The following is a 17,911-nucleotide window of genomic DNA, read 5'->3' on the forward strand; positions in this document are numbered from 1 at the left end:
GACGCTGTAGTTTCACAAATTGGCACTAGAGATCACTGCTTTCTCAGGAGACGGGTGACACCATCGTTCGGTACCAGATACTGTTAATATCAGCGATTACTGTAACGAAAGTTCAATATGCAGATACTGTTACTAAGCGTACTGTTCATATAGATGAAGGGTCTTACTAAGCGTATTGCGTACGTTTTATAAAGGTGACTACTATTTACATAGAAATATCCACTTGTTTCAACTTATCTTTACAGTTTTCATTTCTATAGCTAACTATATTACGTGTTGTACAAAGGGGGTGGTGTTAGTAGGTGGATTTTGCTATTAATATTCTATAGGCAGATGATATTACTTAGTAAACTGTGATATTAAAGTTAGTAACTCTAACGTTGATGGTGTTTTTATAAATGGATAATTCAATGGGTGATGATTTCAACGTAAGGTGTCTCAACATCTTATTAAATCATCAACATAGTAGGTTGAATTTAATTATATATCCTAAAACGTTACAAGTTAAACCATTATTTAATTTAGACAACTATTATAACATACTGTATAACAAATGTTAGTTTTGATCACACATACTTTCTTAGTGCTCTTAGTGATACGGCAATATTCCTTCAGACTTCCAATCCTAGAAACTGGGTTTCGATACGTGTAGTGGGCAGAGCACAGATAGCCCACTCTGTAGTTTTGTCCTGAATTTCAATAAAACAAAGAAAAGTACAATTTTAATTTATTTATCATTTGAATGAGACAAATATTATAGCACAACCATTAATTTAATTCACATATTTTGTTTTTAAGTTATCTGTCCTGAAATTATTTTATTTTATCTAATATTTCGTTTTTATAAATATTGAACGAAACAGTTACATTATTATTCTGCAGACAATTGTGTTTTTTTATAATTTAAGTTTTTATTTAGTGCACATTTAACGTACTGTATTATAGTTTTCATGTCTATATTTAATTTCCAAATCATACCCTTTTCAATTAATATCCTGAAAAATGACGTATTTTGCATGATACCATAATTACTTAAATGTGAAAAACAAAAACAACAAAAAAAATTACTGTTCCATTTTATAAGCATATAAACAATGCTTATTTCTCCAGCTGTAATATTTGGCTTAAAACATATATTTATGTTAACCTTCTATACATGTAGCTTTCTTTTCATCTGCATCTATAATTCTAGCAAATGGTTAATAAATTATTAGCTCGAATCATCCTGGGAATGTTCCTCACGTTTAGTTTATGGCCATTTATTCTATTAGACTAATAGGATGCTAGAATAAATATATGCTGCAGGTATTATTACAATTGGCTGTAGATGAGTATTTTATAAACTAAGATGTTTCCGTAAATAACGTATTAGTATATCCTGAAGTCTCGGTAGAAAGTGTTTTGGCCTGGCATGACCCCATGGTTAAGGTACTCGACACCCAATTTAAGAGTCACGGGTTCGAATCCCTGTCACTCTGTGAAATGAAGAAAGAGATACATACAAAGAGGTTCAATATAAGGATATGTTGTAAGACAAACATTATAGCTAGAGAAACAAACATTATATTTATGCATATATATTTCTCAAGTTGAACAGTAAGTTTGTATATTTTTCAGACAATAAAATAATTACGTTATTATGAATAATCCATTATTTTCAGGACAATAATTGTAAAAATTATGTTATGAGAATTAAATATAAAGCAAAGAGTATAGTATCATATAATACATTAACTGTATTAAATCTCTAAACCGAAACTGAAATCACAAATATAATACATTTTATTACAACAGTTGTCTCATTGAAATAAATAATTTGTTGTAAATCGTTAGGACATATAATTAAATCTATACTAAATGTGGATAACATCATCACATGTGGAGAAACCTTTTGATTAGATCACTGTCTGTCCTATTCAACTATTCATTCGCAGTAATGTCATCCTCCTTAGCAGCGTTAACCCTAGTAACACAATTTACCAAGTATTATCACCTACGTATAGAAAAACCTTAGTAATGAAATACACGTAATGACACCATTCCCTTTGTAAAATGCGTGTAATATAGTTAAATACAGAAATGAATACCGTAAATATAAGTTGAGACAAGTTGAAATTTGTAATAATACAGAAGTACAATAACATTATCTGCTTGTAGAAAGTATTCGTCTGTATAAAACACATACAGTAGGCCTAGTAAGACTTTCTGCTTATAAAACACTATATTTTTAAGCCCTTCAATCTATAAAACTTCAGTAACATCGTCTGCCTATAAAACCTTGGTAACACAGCCCGCCTATGGAACCTTCGTGACAACATCCACCTATGATAGCAGGCCCTCTGATATCGAACTGTGATATCAACCCACCCTGATGTAATCTTCGTAAAACTATGACGTTACTTCAGATACGGCACGGCTGGCTCCCTAAATGCTAACGTTACAAGACAGTTCACGTAGTCTTGTTAAGAGGTAACATTACTTAAATTATATTACAAACTGTCATGTTCTGGTAAATTTTCCCTTTCCTCTGTAAATATATATATATATATTTGTGCAAAATAATGAAAAATAATATTTATATATATGACATATTTAAATATATTTTGGTAAATTATTTCATAGATCGAAGAAACAAGTAAACCAAATTGCTAAATTTTAGTTTTACAACACACTGCAAGAAGTAAAAAAAAATATTCACCTTTTTATATTTTGCATGTAACAATTTTAAACTTACAAGTGCCACTTGAAAGCTCGTAGGTTTAAATAAACCTAATTACATTTATAAGGTGTTAGTTTAAAAATATCTTTTTTACTTGACTCTACGTCCGTTTGAAATTCCTCTATTAAATTTTCAGTGACAAAATTTGACAGTTTTAAGGCCTGGCATGGCCTAGCACGTAAGGCGTGCGACTCCTAATCCGAGGGTCGCGGGTTCGCGCCCGCGTCGCGCTAAACATGCTCGCCCTTTCAGCCGTGGAAACGTTATAATGTGACGGTCAATCCCACTTTTTGTTGGTAAAAGAGTAGCCCAAGAGTTGGCGGTAGGTGGTGATGACTAGCTGCCTTCCCTCTAGTCTTACACTGCTAAATTAGGAACGGCTAGCACAGATAGCCCTCGAGTAGCTTTGTGCGAAATTTCAAAACAAACAAAAGAAAGTTTTGAAAAATAAAAAGAGGTGAAAGACAGAAAATATGTTTGAATTTTTCTCTTCAACAATACAGCATGACACACTGTTTTTTTATCTGTCGCTCAGAGAACGGAAAGAAAATATTTATATTGTTCTAGCTGATCAATGAAAGCTTTCAAATCTGTTTCCACAAAGTTACAGCGATAAGGACTGCATTGTGGTGTTGACGTTCAGAGACACAGCTAATACGAAATTTTATTGTCACATTCAAATATAAAACATCATATTATATTAGATTATCATTTCAGTACGACAAACTGATGTATAAGGTGAAGTATAAACATGTTTCATAAGATTTCTACAACAAAAGGTCACCCGGATTTTATTGATCGAAGTGCAGGAACATTGCAGTTGGGTGGAGCACGCGCTCTTTTGTCTTGTATACTACATTCCTGCCGTTAGAGGGTCTCCATAGCGGAATTGTCAGGATGATATCACCTGCTTAGTGCATTGCGGTGTGCTAATAATACCTTGGCAACCAAAACTGCAAAAGTAATAGTGCTAGGGCGTGTAGGAAAAATCCCCGATGCGACATCCAGTCATTTTGATAAGAAACGTCGCTGAGTAGCATAGTAAGACTTTGTTTTACTTTAGAAATGCTGTGAATGAACATGGTATTCTTTTCAATTAAATATAAAATTATGATTTCACTTTTTCCGTTATTTCAACGTTAACTTAAACTGTAGGACAATTGGATTTTAAAGATTTAGAGTCTATACTAGGTTCAATTTTCTTAATTTTTCAAAGAATGAATGTGTAAGAGGTAGCTTTTAATTTTTGAAAACCTCAAACAGTCCCATTCTGTTCGTGAATTATGTTTCAATCGTATTTTAAATTATATGTTCTAGAGTTGTAGCCTAAGTTAAAGTTAACTGATATCCGTGTGAAATTACTATACCTACAATTATGCTCTTAAATAGTATGTAAAACCTTAAACAATCACAGAACTGGAAACAAGTTATTGATTTGAGGAAATTAACTAGTCATCGGAGTAATTTTGTAAATTAGAAGGTATAAATGTTGCTTATTAAAGTACGTATACCATAATTTAAGTTTATATTCATATGCCATCTCTTATAAGTTATTTGGAAAATATGGCATCGCTTAGTCAACATTAAAAATTCTGTAACACTAAGTTAAATTATAATTCATAAGTTGTACTGTTATGGATATGTATACTAAATGTATTTTAAACGTTACATTTTAAATTTTAATCCTAATATGGTTTTAAAAAGTTTATATTATTTCAAAAATAACGTACGACTAAATGGATAAGTAACCTTCAGCAACAAATCCAATTTAATAAATGAGTATTTTTTCCGTGTAGAGTAGGTACTGGTTGAATAACATTTTATACGTGTGTATTATTGAAAGTGGTAGTTAGCACAAGGTCATTACAGTACGGCATTCACCTTACTGGTATAAATATTTGGTTCAAAATAAACTGTTGTAGCATACTATGAATAAAGAAATTAAAACTTGTTACCATTTGCCAATGCCAGTGAAATATCTTTATTACATAGCTGACAAACTTTGCAGTGAAACATGCTAAGACACTAGGCCTTGTGCAAGGCAAGTCAGTATTATTTATTTAGCTTGCAAACTAACTTTGATTTTGTCACAGTGAAAGTGTATTAATGCAAATACTTCCTATCCAGATGTGATCTTACCAGAGTACAGATTCAAATAATAGATGTCTGTGAATGCTTTACTGGTTTCACTACCTTACAGTTAGGTGTCATGTGTAAAATTAAGAACTGAGCACTGTAATGTGTTTAGTGAAGCTATTATTAATTTGATTTCACATGTTTTGTTGAACTGCTTTCAAAGGAAATAGATCCTGAATAGAGTTGTGAGAAAAATAGTTTGTTACTCTTGGTGATGTAATAATAATTTTAAAATAGCAGTTATAAGTACTGTTGTTTTTAAGTTTTATAAACATATCATTTTATTCCTTTTACATGATATTTTACTATGTTTATGCATCAAGATTTCCTTTTTGATTTAATTCACGTATGAAGTTATCTTAAATTATCACAGTGGTAATAAATTTGCCTTAATAACATTTTGAATTTTACAGGCATAACTTTATCGCAAGTTATGTAAAACAAATGCTTAGAGATGTAAAAAATTAGACATTCTCTTTCTAATATTTATTCTCCTTAATGACATTTAATTTCTTTAAAAGTTGACAGTGGCATCCTGAAATTTGATTACATTATCAACTAAATTATTACTATTTTAAGCTGTCAAAAATACCCCTGATTTGGTAATATTTATCATTAAACATTTAATCTACTGTACAATTACTGTTATGAGTTTTCATAGTGTCATTGAATTGATTAAGTTATATTAAAGTTGTAGGAATCTTAATTTAATAATCTGTAAAATTTGAAAACTGTGAGGAAGAAAGAAGTGTCTTACATCTAAAGTTTAAATTTCTCAACATTTCTCAGCTATCATGGATCCCCAGCCGAGAGATGTGAAAATTCTAGAAACAGTTGAAGATATTAAAGAAAGAAGAGATCAGGTTTTGGGATTGTATAGTGAATTCAAATCTGAAGCTAGGGTTAAAAGAGAGAAACTTGAGGATTCTCGACGCTTCCAGTATTTCAAACGTGATGCCGATGAGCTGGAATCTTGGATTAATGAAAAACTTCAAGCAGCCTCAGATGAAAGCTACAAAGACCCAACAAATCTTCAGGTTTATATATATTGATGAATAGATATTTAGTTGCATTATACCTTTATTATTCTTTGAACAAAATCACATTAATCTCTATGTTTGAAGAATTTCAACAGCCTGGTTATTGAGTTAGAATTGTGGTTAAAATAACATTTTTGTTAAAGTTAATGATGAATTGCAGGTTCTGACACAACTTAATTTATATAAATGCACTTTCTCAATAATCCACATTGTTAGGCATTGGTAAATATGTAAAAACCTCAATGTTGAAGATTTTATAAAGTAAATTTTAACTGGTCAGCAATATAAACTTCACTTCCTAATAATTGTTTCTGTTTATTTCAGGCTAAAATTCAAAAGCATCAAGCATTTGAAGCAGAAGTTGCAGCACATGGAAATGCTATTGTTGCCCTTGACAACACTGGAATGGACATGATCAATAAAAATCACTTTGCTTCTGATGTTATCAAGGTTGAAAACATATTTTGATATGTATTATATTACATATAAATGGAATATTTTTATATTATAAAAATTACTGTTAATTATTGTACATATTAATGTTTCACAAACCTTTATAAACTAATCTTCAAAAAATAACCAATATCAATTGGAAATAAACAACATTTAAGGACAGCAGACCTATTAGTTCACCCAGGCCATCACATCCACTAAAATAGCTACTATTAACAAATATCAGTCCTTATAATAAGTTGAAAGGTTTATGAAGCATTTCTTTAAATTCCCTTAAATATAATGCTTCTACCATATCTGAATGTAACCCATTATAAAATCTAAAGAGAACACTGATTTAGCTGAAGATGATTTCTACCTTACCATAATTTATTTTTGCCTTTTATTATACATTTTTGTGATAAATTACAAAAACAAATAATACATTAATATATTTAAAATAAGTCAAATATATGTACAAAAACATTCATTAATCTGTTGGTTATCACAGTTGTATCTGTTATTAAAACAGGCTGTGATACTCACTTTAAAATTACCACTATAACAGTTAGTTACCATGGATGCATCCAGGTTTTAAATAATTATCTCCTTTTTCTGGAAGTCCACAGAAGTCATTATGTGCTAGTGAAGTCCCACCTGTGTTTCAAGAGTTTTGAAACTTTTCCTTCTACTCATCATTCCCAGTTTTGAAACTTTCAGTTTGTTTTAGTTTTAAATACAGCCTAACTTTGGAAAATTATACAACGGTGATATTAAGAGATTTTGCTAAAAGAAAACGAGTCATGAAGAAAATATCATGAGATGCTATCTTTTCATCTATTTGTGTGGGTTCACTGGCATTTAAGTAGCTAATGAGTGCCAAAAAATGATAAACATAGATTGTTATTAAGTTGTTCACTCACTTTATTAAACATGCACTCCTATTTTTAAGGTTATTTGAAGATGTCTTAATTACCAAGCACTAGGCTTTTAATCTCTCAAGTGTTTTAACTGGAACATGAGCTGTGACATTTTTCATGTATCATTAGAATGTTCAATTATAGAATACATTTTGCTATGTCATTTGTAAATGTTGCTTTAAACCATCATAAAAATATTTATTGAACTTGTATTTGTTAATTTAAAAAATTCTATAATTGGAGAGGTCAATTATAAATAATTATTGTTCATTTGGTAATCAATCATTAACTTTATTAGCAGAAACACCTACCATTTCAGCAGGTATAACTGCTAATTTCTGTAGAAGGCTATTGAACCTGTGACTTTTCTGGAATTGTATGAATGTTCACCATCCATGAGAAAAAGGACTATACTGAAATTTTGGTTTAAAAATGAGCTTTCATCACAGAGTAGATTTGATTGTAGACACAGTTATCAATGAAAGTGCCTTGCTCTTCTGTTCCAACACTCATGGGGTCTTTACTAATAGATTTTATTCTAGACACAGTTATCAATGAAAGTGCCTTGCTCTTCTGTTCCAACACTCGTGAGGTCTTTACTAATAGATTTTATTCTAGACACAGTTATCAATGAAAGTGCCTTGCTCTTCTGTTCCAACACTCATGAGGTCTTTACTAATAGATTTCATTCTAGACACAGTTATCAATGAAAGTGCCTTGCTCTTCTGTTCCAACACTCGTGAGGTCTTTACTAATAGATTTCATTGTAGACACATTTATCAACGAAAGTGCCTTGCTCTTCTGTTCCAACACTCATGAGGTCTTTACTAATAGATTTTATTCTAGACACAGTTATCAATCAAAGTGCCTTGCTCTTCTGTTCCAACACTCGTGAGGTCTTTACTAATAGATTTTATTCTAGACACAGTTATCAATGAAAGTGCCTTGCTCTTCTGTTCCAACACTAGTGAGGTCTTTACTATTAGATTTTATTCTAGACACAGTTATCAATGAAAGTGCCTTGCTCTTCTGTTCCAACACTCTTGTGAGGTCTTTACTAATAGATTTCATTCTAGACACAGTTATCAACGAAAGTGCCTTGCTCTTCTGTTCCAACACTCGTGAGGTCTTTACTAATAGATTTGATTCTAGACACAGTTATCAATGAAAGTGCCTTGCTCTTCTGTTCCAACACTCGTGAGGTCTTTACTAATAGATTTTATTCTAGACACAGTTATCAATGAAAGTGCCTTGCTCTTCTGTTCCAACACTCGTGAGGTCTTTACTAATAGATTTTATTCTAGACACAGTTATCAATGAAAGTGCCTTGCTCTTCTGTTCCAACACTCATGAGGTCTTTACTAATAGATTTCATTCTAGACACATTTATCAACGAAAGTGCCTTGCTCTTCTGTTCCAACACTCGTGAGGTCTTTACTATTAGATTTTATTCTAGACACAGTTATCAATGAAAGTGCCTTGCTCTTCTGTTCCAACACTCGTGAGGTCTTTACTATTAGATTTTATTCTAGACACAGTTATCAATGAAAGTGCCTTGCTCTTCTGTTCCAACACTCGTGAGGTCTTTACTAATAGATTTCATTCTAGACACATTTATCAACGAAGTGCCTTGCTCTTCTGTTCCAACACTCGTGAGGTCTTTACTATTAGATTTTATTCTAGACACAGTTATCAATGAAAGTGCCTTGCTCTTCTGTTCCAACACTCGTGAGGTCTTTACTATTAGATTTTATTCTAGACACAGTTATCAATGAAAGTGCCTTGCTCTTCTGTTCCAACACTCGTGAGGTCTTTACTATTAGATTTTATTCTAGACACAGTTATCAATGAAAGTGCCTTGCTCTTCTGTTCCAACACTCGTGAGGTCTTTACTAATAGATTTCATTCTAGACACATTTATCAACGAAAGTGCCTTGCTCTTCTGTTCCAACACTCGTGAGGTCTTTACTAATAGATTTTATTCTAGACACAGTTATCAACGAAAGTGCCTTGCTCTTCTGTTCCAACACTCGTGAGGTCTTTACTAATAGATTTTATTCTAGACACAGTTATCAATGAAAGTGCCTTGCTCTTCTGTTCCAACACTAGTGAGGTCTTTACTATTAGATTTTATTCTAGACACAGTTATCAATGAAAGTGCCTTGCTCTTCTGTTCCAACACTTGTGAGGTCTTTACTAATAGATTTCATTCTAGACACAGTTATCAATGAAAGTGCCTTGCTCTTCTGTTCCAACACTCGTGAGGTCTTTACTAATAGATTTTATTCTAGACACAGTTATCAATGAAAGTGTCTTGCTCTTCTGTTCCAACACTCGTGAGGTCTTTACTATTAGATTTTATTCTAGACACAGTTATCAATGAAAGTGTCTTGCTCTTCTGTTCCAACACTCGTGAGGTCTTTACTAATAGATTTTATTCTAGACACAGTTATCAATGAAAGTGCCTTGCTCTTCTGTTCCAACACTCATGAGGTCTTTACTAATAGATTTTATTCTAGACACAATTATCAATGAAAGTGCCTTGCTCTTCTGTTCCAACACTCGTGAGGTCTTTACTAATAGATTTTATTCTAGACACAGTTATCAATGAAAGTGCCTTGCTCTTCTGTTCCAACACTCATTATTTGTACTACGTTTTTTAAAGTTTGTTTTTGAGTGTTTTTTGTTTAAAACTTACTCCTTTTTATTGGATATGTCTGAAAGATGTCACTTTTGTGTAAATTTCAATTTTTATTTATTGTTGAGATATCAAAATACTGCATATTTATAAAAATATTACCCACTTATGATTGGTGTGTTAGTTTCAAAGATCTGAGTTTTTCACATATGCATCACAAGCTCCATTATAATAAGATTTTATCATAGAAAATTCTGGTATCACTGAGTCTCTGTATTTTAAGTATTAAATAAGCATATTTCTGTTACTTATATTCAGATATGTAAGTGCTTACAAGAGACAATAAATTGTTATTAGAATAGATATGACTACATATTCCAGTTAAATACAATTTTCAAAGATACCTAAGTTTTAACTTGTGCCCTTATCAAGGATTAGGTGTTTACAGTGGACATCTAATCCTTGATAAAGGTAAAATAAGATTTTGAGGTACATTTTAAGTTTTACTCACCTGGAGCTTATAAATTGTATTTATTTTAATAAGCATATTGCTATTTAATTATGCATTCTTTATAAAATGAACTAATCTCGCAATGTAATAACAATGTTTGATTGCTAATCTATATACATAACACAATTAATTAGATCAAAAGGTAACTGTGTAGAGAGTAATAATTTTATTAATAATTATTGAACAGAAGACTTATGTAAAAGTGAGATTTTGCTGTTAATAACAATTTATAATTCATTTTTATATCCAATTCTGAATGTTCTATAAAAAGTTGTGAAAAAATATTTTAATAAATTGTTTACTATATTTTTGAAAAAGTGAAAATAATCAATTATGTATCAGATGCGCTTGGAAGAATTGCATCGATTGTGGGAACTCCTTTTGGCTCGTCTGGCTGAAAAGGGATTAAAACTGCAGCAGGCTTTGAAGCTTGTCCAGTTTCTTCGACAGTGTGAAGAGGTCATGTTCTGGATAAATGATAAAGTGAGTGATAAAGGTTTGTTTTATAGATTAATGGCAGCACAAGATATTTGAAATTTCATTCTTTTAAGAACACGAAAAGTGGGTTTACTGCCAGATTAGAATTTTATGTCAAAACTTTAACTAGATAGTCACTGCTGTGTGTTATGAGTTGACATTTCATGTATGAATTATATTACTTTAGTTACTTGTATATTTTTCCATTAAATCTTCTTTTTTATGACTTAGATATCAGAACTGGTGTGAAATTAAAGGTCAAAACTTTCTTTTGTATGAAAAGAAAATCCAGAATTTTTCAAAAATAGCAAGGAAAATGTTTTTGTTTATTGTTTTCCTTACATTAATTAAGAAAAGACGATTATGTGGGAAGTCATGCTTAAAACTGTCATCTTTCCATGTGTCTGTTATAATCATATCAAGAAGGCAGTATTAAGGGTGGGCAGAAGCAGTTACACCAGGTTCCCAACCACTTGAGAGAACCCCCAACAATAAGAAGTTTTGAAATTTGTATGTACTTGTATTCTACTGCCCCAGACATCATCTGATATAAATCCACCCCTAACCCCATCTACTTCTAATATCAATAAGTTATATTGATTCTGTTCAACATCTATCCCATGTTGTTAGAGTTCAGATATTGTTTTATGTTAATGGTCACTTCTGTAAGGCTAGTCTTTAATTTATATTTTAAAACATGTGAATCACATAATAGAAACATTATATTGTGCTTCAAAATAAAATCTATACTCAGTTTATAGTATGACTAGCTTGTTCTATCAATAATTAAGTGACCAGTAAACTTGATTAAAACTTAGATAATAGATCTCTCATAATTAGTCTCAGTAGAAATAAATAATTAATTCTGAAATGTAAAATTAAATAGAGACTCTTGTGCTTTTAACATATTTGTTTATAAATACCTTTTGTTTTAGTTGTTTAACTGTTTGACCTGACTATGACAATTTAATATGTTAAAACAATATCAGGTTTTAACTATATTTTTAGATTGCTTTTGTAATTTTCACCTATTACACAGTTTCTGCAGTCAAAATATTTGTAATTGATTATGGTTTTGGTATAATATTAAAATAAAATTACATTATAAATACACATTTTGTATTTTATAGTATTGTAACCATATCGTTTTAGGAAGCTTTTGTTACTTCAGAAGAATTTGGACAAGATTTAGAGCACGTAGAAGTTTTGCAAAGAAAGTTTGATGAATTTCAGAAGGTGAGTTAAGTAACGTAGAGTTGATGTTTGTAAAAGGTGAGTTAAGTAACATAGTGTTGATGTTTGTAGAAAGTGAGTTAAGTAACATAGTGTTGATGTTTGTAGAAAGTGAGTTAAGTAACATAGTGTTGATGTTTGTAGAAAGTGAGTTAAGTAACATAGTGTTGATGTTTGTAGAAAGTGAGTTAAGTTACATAGTGTTGATGTTTGTAGAAGGTGAGTTAAGTAACATAGTGTTGATGTTTGTAGAAGGTGAGTTAAGTAACATAGTGTTGATGTTCGTAGAAGGTGAGTTAAAATAACGAGTGTTGATGTCCGTAGAAGGTGAGTTAAAGTAAACGTAGTGTTGATGTTCGTAGAAAGGTGAGTTAAATAACGTAGTGTTGATGTTCCGTAGAAAGGTGAGTTAAAAGCAACGTAGTGTTGATGTCCGCAGAAGGTGAGTAAAGTAACGTAGTGTTGATGTTTGCAGAAGGTGAGTTAAGCAAACATAGTGTTGATGTTCGTAGAAAGTGAGTTAAGTAACGTAGTGTTGATATTTGTAGAAGGTGAGTTAAGTAACGTAGTGTTGATGTTTGTAAAAAGTGAGTTAAGTAACGTAGTGTTGATGTTTGTATAAAGTGAGTTAACGTAGCGTACGATATTTGCAGAAATGTGAGTTAAGTGACACAGTGTTGATGTTTGTAGGAAGTGAGTTAATAACGCAGTGTTGATGTTTGTAGAAAGTGAGTTAAATAACGTAGTGTTGATGTTTGCAGAAAGTGAGTTAAATAACATAGTGTTGATGTTTGTAGGAAGTGAGTTAAGCAAACATAGTGTTGATGTTTGTAGGAAGTGAGTTAAATAACGTGGTGTTGATGTGCCCAGGAAGTGAGTTAAAGTAACGCGGTGTTGATGTTTGTAGGAAGTGAGTTAAATAACGTAGTGTTGATGTTTGCCCAAAGGTGCGGTTAAATAACATAGTGTTGAAGTTTATAGAAATGTGGGTTAAATAACATAGTGTTGATGTTTGTAGAAAGTGAGTTAAACAACATAGCGTTGATGTCCGTAGAAAGTTGAGAGTTAAATAACAATAGTGTTGATATTTGTAGAAGGTGCGAGTTAACAACGCGTAGTGTTGATGTTTGTAAAAGTGAGTTAAGCAACGTAGTGTTGATGTTTGTATAAAGTGAGTTTGGCTAACGAGTGATGATATTTGTAGAAGGTGAGTTAAGTGACATAGTGTTGATGTTTGTAGGAAGTGAGTTAAGTAACGTAGTGTTGATGTTTGTAGAAAGTGAGTTAAGTAACGTAGTGTTGATGTTTGTAGAAAGTGAGTTAAGTAACATAGTGTTGATGTTTGTAGGAAGTGAGTTAAGTAACATAGTGTTGATGTTTGTAGGAAGTGAGTTAAGTAACGTGGTGTTGATGTTTGTAGGAAGTGAGTTAAGTTACATAGTGTTGATGTTTGTAGAAAGTGAGTTAAGTAACGTAGTGTTGATGTTTGTAGAAGGTGAGTTAAGTAACGTAGTGTTGATGTTTGTAGAAGGTGAGTTAAGTAACGTAGTGTTGATGTTTGTAGAAGGTGAATGCAAGTGAACAAACATAATGATATGACCTTTGACCTGTGACCTGCATCAGAAGGATTAATAGAATATTTTAAAACTTTTTACTTTACCCTTAATTTATTTTGCATACTTGTTTTTATATTTAATATTTTATATTTTTCGTTTATTAAACTAATTACTAAAGTGGACACAAAATGAACATAAATACAAAAGAGATGTTTTTTGTATATATAGACTATATATTTTGATACATTAATTGGAGTCATATTATTTTTATTTTTTACTTTAACTCTGTTTACAAAATAAACTTCTTTAACCACAAACTTATCAAATTTCTCTTTCATGAACAACCTCATCACACTGAAGTGTTAAAATGATCACTGAGTGATAACTACAGTAATTCTCATCATTTGGTTTACCTTTTACAAAATGTTATACGTAATTTGGATAACAAAAATAAATCTCAGTGAGATTTTTCAAAAGGCTTTATTCTACCATGTAAAAAGCTGTTTGCTAGATGACAAAACCCTGTCTATATTTGTACTGTTTCTAGCACTTGAACCCTGTCTGTATTTATACTGTTTCTAGCACTTGAACCCTGTCTGTATTTGTACTGTTTCTAGCACTTGAACCCTGTCTGTATTTGTACTGTTTCTAGCATTTGAACCCTGTCTGTATTTATACTGTTTCTAGCACTTGAACCCTGTCTGTATTTGTACTGTTTCTAGCACTTGAACCCTGTCTGTATTTATACTGTTTCTAGCACTTGAACCCTGTCTGTATTTGTACTGTTTCTAGCACTTGAACCCTGTCTGTATTTGTACTGTTTCTAGCACTTGAACCCTGTCTATATTTATACTGTTTCTAGCATTGAACCCTGTCTGTATTTGTACTGTTTCTAACACTTGAACCCTGTCTGTATTTGTTCTGTTTCTAGCACTTGAACCCTGTCTGTATTTGTACTGTTTCTAGCACTTGAACCCTGTCTGTATTTGTACTGTTTCTAGCACTTGAACCCTGTCTGTATTTGTACTGTTTCTAGCACTTGAACCCTGTCTGTATTTATACTGTTTCTAGCACTTGAACCCTGTCTGTATTTATACTGTTTCTAGCACTTGAACCCTGTCTGTATTTGTACTGTTTCTAGCACTTGAACCCTGTCTGTATTTATACTGTTTCTAGCACTTGAACCCTGTCTGTATTTATACTGTTTCTAGCACTTGAACCCTGTCTGTATTTATACTGTTTCTAGCACTTGAACCCTGTCTGTATTTATACTGTTTCTAGCACTTGAACCCTGTCTATATTTGTACTGTTTCTAGCACTTGAACCCTGTCTATATTTATGCTGTTTCTAGCACTTGAACCCTGTCTATATTTATCCTGTTTCTAGCACTTGAACCCTGTCTGTATTTGTACTGTTTCTAGCACTTGAACCCTGTCTATATTTATATTGTTTCTAACATTTGAACCCTGTCTGTATTTATACTGTTTCTAACACTTGAACCCTGTCTGTATTTGTACTATTTCTAACACTTGAACCCTGTCTATATTTGTACTGTTTCTAGCACTTGAACCCTGTCTGTATTTATACTGTTTCTAGCACTTGAACCCTGTCTATATTTGTACTGTTTCTAGCACTTGAACCCTGTCTATATTTATGCTGTTTCTAGCACTTGAACCCTGTCTATATTTATCCTGTTTCTAGCACTTGAACCCTGTCTATATTTGTACTGTTTCTAGCACTTGAACCCTGTCTATATTTATCCTGTTTCTAGCACTTGAACCCTGTCTATATTTGTACTGTTTCTAGCACTTGAACCCTGTCTATATTTATGCTGTTTCTAGCACTTGAACCCTGTCTATATTTATCCTGTTTCTAGCACTTGAACCCTGTCTGTATTTGTACTGTTTCTAGCACTTGAACCCTGTCTATATTTATATTGTTTCTAACATTTGAACCCTGTCTGTATTTATACTGTTTCTAACACTTGAACCCTGTCTGTATTTGTACTATTTCTAACACTTGAACCCTGTCTATATTTGTACTGTTTCTAGCACTTGAACCCTGTCTGTATTTATACTGTTTCTAGCACTTGAACCCTGTCTATATTTATATTGTTTCTAACACTTGAACCCTGTCTGTATTTATACTGTTTCTAACACTAAACTAAACTAAACTAACGTGGCAGGGGTTCAGTTTAGAGAGAGAGAAATCAGAAGAGTTCTCTCTCCAACTGGGGTGTTCAGGAACTTTGTAGTTCCTCTTCGTCCCCTTACGTGAGAAATGTTTTAAAATATCCATGGAATTTTTACTTTATTTTTAACATTTCAAAAATATTTGTGAGTGAGAGGAAGGACGGGAGAACTGGACGAAAGCAGCGAAAGTGAAGTGAGCCAGACCTTGGCTCGAGGATGGCGAAACCTGGCGACTGGCGAATTGGTTTTTAAAATATACTGTAATTGATTAGATACCCTTGACTGGGTAAACGGCCCTTTTCAGAATGAGGCTGGGACCTACAGGTCCGATGCCAGAGATTTTGCTGTGGGGGGAAACGGGAGTACCCCGAGAAAACCCACTTTCACGGCCTGGGCGCCGAATAGTCTACCCAGACCGTGCCCGGAAGTAGCTGGGGAAAAAAACAACACAAAATTAAAAAAAAAAAAAAAGAAAACTGATGAACTACGTTGATGGTGTACGTGGAAACTGTTAGCTGCAGTCTTGTAGATCGGGTGGCAACTTCATCATGAACTTGTTCCCACACTTGAAGCCCATTGGTGCAACTGAGAAACGTGGTCTTGGTGGTGGAACTACTGGCTGTTCTTCGGTGAGTTGTTCTTCGCTGGTCTGTGATGCTTTGTTTCTTCTCGAGATTTTGGTTTGAGTTTTCTGCGTGGAGGTAGATTGTTTTTCAGTTTGTGCTGTCGCGTCGATGGTTATCTTCGTAATGGTTTGAGTCTGGCTGGTTGTTGAGTTCTGTGGAACTGGGATTGAAGTCTGGCAGGAACTGTCCTTTTTCTTTCTTGAACTACTGCAACTTGGCGTGTTGCTAACAATGGGTGTTGTCTTCTTCTGAGTCGGGTTGTCTGAATCCGTCTTCGTGTTTCTTCTAATACGGTCTGGAATCGGCGGTATTTTGGTATTTTCCTGTTGGAAGATTTCCGTTGGTTGTTTGCGATATCTGGGTGCTTGGTTTGAACCATTCTTGAGTGGTCGTCGATGTGGGCGTTCGGCTCTAAAATGAAATATATGATAATAGCAGCCATCTCGTAAAATACAGTCGGCACTGTACTTCGATGTTGTCACTATCTTCATGAAGTGTGTGGGATGTGTTTGGCCAATTCTCCAGGTAAAAGCAGACGCACTGCAGTTTGGATCTCCCGGCTCGTGATAGTTGATCGCTTGTTGTAGTGAGCCAGACGAGAAGCTTCGGCAGCAATTCTCTCGAAAATGTCGTTCACGAAGCTATTCATGATAGACATAGCTTTGCTGGAGATTCCAGTATCGGGATGGACCTGCTTGAGAACCTTGTAAATGTAAATACTGAAGCTCTCCTTCCTCCTCTTTTTAACACTTTCTAACACTTGAACCCTGTCTGTATTTATACTGTTTCTAGCACTTGAACCCTGTCTGTATTTGTACTGTTTCTAGCACTTGAACCCTGTCTATATTTATACTGTTTCTAACATTGAACCCTGTCTGTATTTGTACTGTTTCTAACACTTGAACCCTGTCTGTATTTATACTGTTTCTAGCACTTGAACCCTGTCTGTATTTGTACTGTTTCTAGCACTTGAACCCTGTCTGTATTTGTACTGTTTCTAGCACTTGAACCCTGTCTATATTTATACTGTTTCTAGCATTGAACCCTGTCTGTATTTGTACTGTTTCTAACACTTGAACCCTCTCTGTATTTGTTCTGTTTCTAGCACTTGAACCCTGTCTGTATTTGTTCTGTTTCTAGCACTTGAACCCTGTCTGTATTTGTACTGTTTCTAGCACTTGAATTCTGTCTGTATTTGTACTGTTTCTAGCACTTGAACCCTGTCTATATTTATACTGTTTCTAGCAGTTGAACCCTGTCTGTATTTGTTCTGTTTCTAGCACTTGAACCCTGTCTGTATTTGTACTGTTTCTAGCACTTGAATTCTGTCTGTATTTGTACTGTTTCTAGCACTTGAACCCTGTCTATATTTATACTGTTTCTAACACTTGAACCCTGTCTGTATTTATACTGTTTCTAGCAGTTGAACCC

General features: G+C 33.1%; 1 pseudogene across 1 annotated transcript in view; it reads left to right on the forward strand.

Moving 5' to 3' along the window:
- Positions 1–3,620: 3,620 nt before the first annotated feature.
- LOC143245359 (spectrin alpha chain-like) overlaps positions 3,621–17,911 on the forward strand; it is an 81,552-nt pseudogene continuing 67,261 nt past the window's right edge. Inside the window, exons 1-5 of the transcript XR_013025598.1 lie at positions 3,621–3,760; positions 5,645–5,892; positions 6,220–6,345; positions 10,739–10,879; positions 12,026–12,109. The product of XR_013025598.1 is annotated as a spectrin alpha chain-like (transcript). The remainder of the gene's footprint in view (positions 3,761–5,644; positions 5,893–6,219; positions 6,346–10,738; positions 10,880–12,025; positions 12,110–17,911) is intronic.

This window comes from Tachypleus tridentatus, chromosome 2 (assembly GCF_004210375.1).
Source record: "Tachypleus tridentatus isolate NWPU-2018 chromosome 2, ASM421037v1, whole genome shotgun sequence".
In the NCBI taxonomy this organism is placed as follows: domain Eukaryota; kingdom Metazoa; phylum Arthropoda; class Merostomata; order Xiphosura; family Limulidae; genus Tachypleus; species Tachypleus tridentatus.